The following is a 6,030-nucleotide window of genomic DNA, read 5'->3' as shown; positions in this document are numbered from 1 at the left end:
ATTTCTTCAGGAAGGGAAGGTCAATCTCAAGTTTTGCCGCACTTCTGATCAATATTCTGCACTGTGACATCACTTTCATTCAATAAGTACAGTTTTTCACTGTTATATTCCATATTTATATTGCTTATCAAATGTGTGGAAAGCGAAGGCGTTCAAAACACCTTAACAAGGAGGGGGGTCTAACCGTTAAAGTGTATTTTATTTTGACCTCACAAACCTTGAGCGCGCCGCACAAGTGCAACGTCATCAGTGAAAATCAAAATTTACGCTCACATTGAATAGAAGCTGTTGCAATGGCTCTTCCATTAATTGTAACTTACCCGAAGGATAATACAGGGATTTTGAAATATAAATCACATTTGTGGTCAAGGCAAACTAATGCGCGTTACTCAGTTTGCACACACCGTTGCAGTTATGAGACTATACCTTTTTCAAAAGAATTCAATGCCTATCTCATTCGCACGTCATAATATATCGTTCACACGACATAATATGTCATTCGTACGAGATAGAGATAAGTGTTTTTTTTTTTTTTTTTAATATATATATATACAATGCACTGACTATATATTTAACTGACCAAAGTATGGGGGTACACACAGAAGTTGATTTTCAGTATGTGGATAAGCGAAAGTTGGAAAATTCTAATCATGTGCTTGTAAACTACTCAGTATATGTAAATAGAATACGTTCTATTTCCACTATGAAAGAGTTATACTTCTTAGTGCGCTCTTTTGTGAAAAAGTCGGAAAATGTACAAATCTCGCGGGATTTCTGGGACAAGCGCAACGTAAACATGTAAACAATATGTTGAATGTAGATGAACAAATCCTAAGAAAATGCAAATGAAATATTTTATTGTTGTGGACTTTATATACATCAAGAGTAGGAATGACAACGATATCAATTTACATCTATTGTTGATCGTATTTATCTATTTATCGTATGGTACATCTAAATACAATACACATGCCTCGGAAATATAGTATTTTTTATTAATGGATGATAAATTTAGGGTTCTCGCTCTGTTACATATGTCTTTTAGTTCTTCTATTCTTTAATTTGAATGACAAATACATTTAACATTTAAACTTGGATTGAGATTGGCGTGTTTCGTATTATCTGCAACACCATGCTGTCCCAGTCAAACGACCAAACGCGCCTCTGATTTTGAAGAGTTCACTAATGGAAATAGAACGTATTGGCTAGTAATTGATTCTTCGAAGAGCAAAAGGACCATCGCAATATAAAAGAAATGAACTACATGCACACGTTTAATTTGTTGAAGTTTTTTTTTGTAATAAACCATTTTAGATGTCTTTCAGAAAAGACACCATCACTCCAATTTCTATCAAAAATGTGTTGTGAATTATCTTTAATTTCTCTGAGGACAGGTGGCGGAGGTAAAGAAAAAAATGTCACGAGAATGTAAATTCTGCAACTTGAATTGATATCTTTATATCTTTATATGAACTAGATAATTATCTCGCGCGAACGAAATATTAAGTCGTGCGAACAAGATATTATGTCATGTGAACGAATTAATATCTCGTGTGAAGTAAAAAAAAATTTTTGCATGGCCTAAATATACCACCGTATGTATATTTTTTTGACATTTATTTATCAGTATAAAGGAAAAAAAATCTTTAAGATATAGACTAATGATTTTTGAGTTGACATGTTTTATTTTTTTCTTATTAAACCCTTTGAACAAACATAGAAACGAACGAATAAGACTCAATTAGTTTTAACAAATATTTTTGTCCATACGCTGTAAATATAGTATTTGAATCGTCTATAGGGCCTACTATCGTTTAGTTTTCGCAATTTCGAAAACAGTATACATTTATTGACTGGGTTCGAGGGCAACATGCGTTTTGTCGGACCCAAGAACCAAACTGTTTGCCTGAGGCCGTTAGGCCGAAGACAAACAGTTTGGTTCGAGGGGTCGACAAAACGCATGTTGCCCTCGAACCCAGTCAATAAATGTTTTGTTATACCTTTTACTTTTTATTTTTTTGACACAACATGATGTAAATATTGTTTACCAGCACCGCGGTTTAAACTTGGTCAATTCCGTAAAGTTCTGTCAAACTCCAACGAGTACAAATAAGATACAGCTGACCGCGCCCACATTGTGACGTAAGCGGTCCAACATCTCATCGACAGGTCCAATATCTCGCTCTGCGGTCAAACATTGAATTTTTTTTTATGACCGCTCAGTAAAACATTAAAAATGTTAGACTTTTTAAAGTATAGAATTACACAGGAAACAATTTTTAAAAGGTATAACAATTTTCATTGTTCTTGGCGAAATAAAAACCTGGGGGAAAAAATCGACATATGGTAGTATATTTCATGAATTGTTGAAATATGGTGTTGTGTCGAATATGTTTTTAAAACTTCCCAATCTATTTGTAACTGTTGACTGCATGTCTCTATAGATTTATATTGTATACAGACCTCAAAATTGGTTGTGCACAAATTGTGCATATATTATCTAGAGCTTTAATGTTTAAAAAATAATCCTGCCTTGTCGCTGAATCTCGCACCGATTCAACAGTCATCTTCTGGAGTGTCGAAACTAATTGCACATCTCTGTTTATAATTAATTTTCTCGCAGTGCTATTGCATTGATATTGCTTTCCTTATTGAGATCGATGTTTTGAGGCCTTGTAGTGGCATCTTAGTGAAGATTGTTTATTTATTTCAGACACTTTGTTTTTTCTTTGCAGTGACTTTGCATTGTTTGATAAGAGGAGTAATGCCCCTATGCATTCTACCATTACTTCAAGCCATACCGATAATACAAAATGGTCATCTAAGTTGTTTTCTTTGGCACTGAGACCTCTGGCATGAAATTGACAGACTTCTAATATGTTATTAGAACTAATGTTGTGGTAATTGTGCTTTTCAGACATTATGCACTATACCATTCAAGCAAAAAAAAAAAAGTGTTATCCTGTACGGAGTTTTTAGCTCGAAACTAATAAATAATTATCTTGAAAATACTTCAGTCTGTTAACCAATACAATGGATCGAAAGAAATCAAAAGGACCTATGGAGGTGGTGGTGGTGGTGGTGTGTGTGTGATGCGTTCAGTTTTATGGCAAGAACATATGAACTAAAGATCTTTCAACTTTGACGCCCACAAATGACTACTCTGGACTACATTCTTTTTCCTTTGAGACACTTATGGTGGAACCCTTCTCCTTTACGCTAGATTTCAAAATATATATCCCTCGAGTCCTCAGGTGAAAATCCTGGATCCGCCGATACAAAAGGATGGAAATAATAAATAATGTGATTTGCCGCAAATTGTCAATTATGAATGACACAAGTGCGTCGGTTGTTCATTTTCCACACTAATTAAAAAAATCAATTATCAAAAATAAAAAAGTAAAATTACTATTTCAAATACAATTTGATGCGATGAGAACATCCATGAAAGTGTCACATGATTACTTGTATACATATCAATTCTCATTGAAAGTTTCCAAAAATATTAGAGAATAATCTTCAAAAGCATAACCATTCCAGTAGAATTTGCGGTTACACCTTTATAATGTAAGATCAACAATTATAGATTATACTTAAAAGAAACGGACCCCAGAGAACATTTGAGGCGGGATCAGGTGCCATGGAGGAGTAAGCATCTCTTTTCGAACGGTGACACCCTCTGGAAGCCTTTTCTTGATTGGAAAAACAGATAAATTGATGGACAATTTAGTATGCAAATAAAAGCCTTACAATTTGTATTAAAACGTCGGTCAAATTTAGACATAAAGACAGGTTGTATTTGTAAACAAGGTCATTTATCGATTATAAAATTTGCTAAACGTTGAATTTAAACGAGATTGTTGATACCCTTGTAACATCTTTTTCAGTAGCCTACCTCGGTATAGAAATTGTTCGAAGCAGGACATGCTCTTGAGCATCGAATCAAAAGTCAACACCGATCAGAAACAATACATCAGTTGAAAATGGCCGACAGCGTTAACGTGACCATTGGTAGCTAATTTGGAGTGGAATTTAAGTTACAACTGGTTTCAAGGGAAACATACTTCAGAAAACATCAGAACTGCATATGCATACGAGGAGGCTTTGGCATGCTTTGACATTGCAAATAAAATTACAGCAGTTGTAAGTGATAATGCTTCAAATATTGTCAAAGATTTTTCCTTTGTGGTAGACAAAAATTGTTCTGAAAATGACGAAGACAGTGATAGTGATGACGAGTGTTCAGAAAATGATGAACCCATGAACGAAAGTTCTGTTGATGTTTGTTTACTATAAAGCATGTAAGATGCTCATAGTCTTCAGCTGGTTGTAAGAATGTAGCTATCATTCGAAACAAGTTGCTGCAAAAGTCTAACAAATTGTGAATTAAATCCGAAAAAGTGAGTGCTTTTCGTCAATTTTGTCAACGCTTCCACATGGACAAAGTTTCCACTTTTACAGTAGGAAGATGAGCCATGTTGTGACATGTCTGAAAATCCTCGTTTTGGCAAGGAAATACTCGTCGATTTCCATCACTGAGTAAACTTGTTAATCAATATCAATCTATTCCTGCCACAGTTTTGCCAAATTGGTAAAAATCACAGTATGGCAGGAAAATCCTTCAGACCTTATAGATGTAGGTTAGGGGACACAACATTTGAACATTTGATGCATATGAACATTGACTGCAATTGTAAAAGAATTGTAACTGAATCTGATTTAAATATTAGTCAACTTTCATGACTTTTTATTTATATTGCTTTTGTTTATATATATATATTATACATGTGTATGTGACCAATAAAGCGGTTTCTTCAAACATAATTTGTAATTTAATTGATTAAATTTGTAAGTAATTGTAATTTAACTAATTATTACTTTTCAAAATCCTTGTAATGCTAATTTAATTAAAGGTACATGCATTTTGGCAAGAATTGTAATTTAATTATTTACTTTCCTATGTAATTGACCCGTCTCTGGTATCCATTCAGCTGGGAGGCTTAACACCAAATGCAGGTGATACAGATTGGTGGAAGATCCGGTCTCCAAAGACTATGAATATTGTCAATAAGGATCTCCAGCATATTTTCAACATCAACTTTATGGTGTTCCACTAGTACATACTGGACAGGAATATATTTTGATTTTATGCAGAAAGGGAATGAATTTTTCCAAAGCACATCTTAGAGGTAGGTAACTATAAGAGGAAAAAAAAAATCAGCCAAGCATTTTCCTTAAAAAATATCCTGTGCCACCTATTGCGACATAGCCGTAAACCCAGAATTAATTCACTTTTAGCTTAAGTCGCCCGCGTGGCGCAGTGGTTAGAGCGCCTGCTCTAGAGTCGAGGAGTAAGGAGCTGGGTTCCAATCCACTGCGGGACGTGGAGACCGGTCCTTCGGATGAGGTCCCGTGTCGCAGTATGTGTTGGCACGAAAAAGATCCCTCACTGCTCAATGGCCTTGAGTGTCGAGTATATAGGTATAAATTTGCAGCCCTCCACCGGCAAGTGGTTGCGTCCCCATATGCGTGAAAAATTCTCGAGAGGGACGTTAAACAACAAACAAATAAACAAACAAAAACTTTTAGCATAGTTAGCTAATTAAACTTGAGATAAAAAAAAGCATTGAAAAAAGTACATGGAATAAGAACTTTGACCTTCTTTTGTCACAGATCATTCTTGCAAGACGCTGTATCCACTCTGGATAAACACATGTATGACCTGCTTTGCATACATCACTTAATGTGTTTTAATGGTACCAACACTAAGGATTTCCTCTTTTTCTAATATATTCTCAATATCTTCTGCATACTTTTCCTGCTGAAGGGTCATAATGATAATTCAGATACTTTTTTCTGAGAAGTCACTGTTTTATTTTTATGGAATGGAGAATTTCTTTTCCTTGAACCCATGAAACGTCTCAACTTATCCAACTTAAACAGCTCAAAAAAAAAAAAAAAAAAAAAAAAAAAAAAAAAAAAAAAAAAAAAAAAAAACACACACACACACACACACACACACACACACAA

General features: G+C 34.6%; 1 protein-coding gene across 1 annotated transcript in view; it reads right to left on the bottom strand.

The window, feature by feature from the left end:
- Positions 1-6,030, bottom strand: part of LOC133193419 (uncharacterized) — a 144,129-nt gene that overhangs the window by 122,199 nt on the left and 15,900 nt on the right. The gene's annotated exons all lie outside the window — the stretch shown is intronic.

This window comes from Saccostrea echinata, unplaced genomic scaffold, assembly GCF_033153115.1.
Source record: "Saccostrea echinata isolate AGI-Se365-2 ecotype Australia unplaced genomic scaffold, CSIRO_AGI_Sech_v1 ptg000027l, whole genome shotgun sequence".
Classification (NCBI taxonomy): Eukaryota; Metazoa; Mollusca; class Bivalvia; order Ostreida; family Ostreidae; genus Saccostrea; species Saccostrea echinata.
This window is presented reverse-complemented; position numbering and strand designations above follow the sequence as displayed.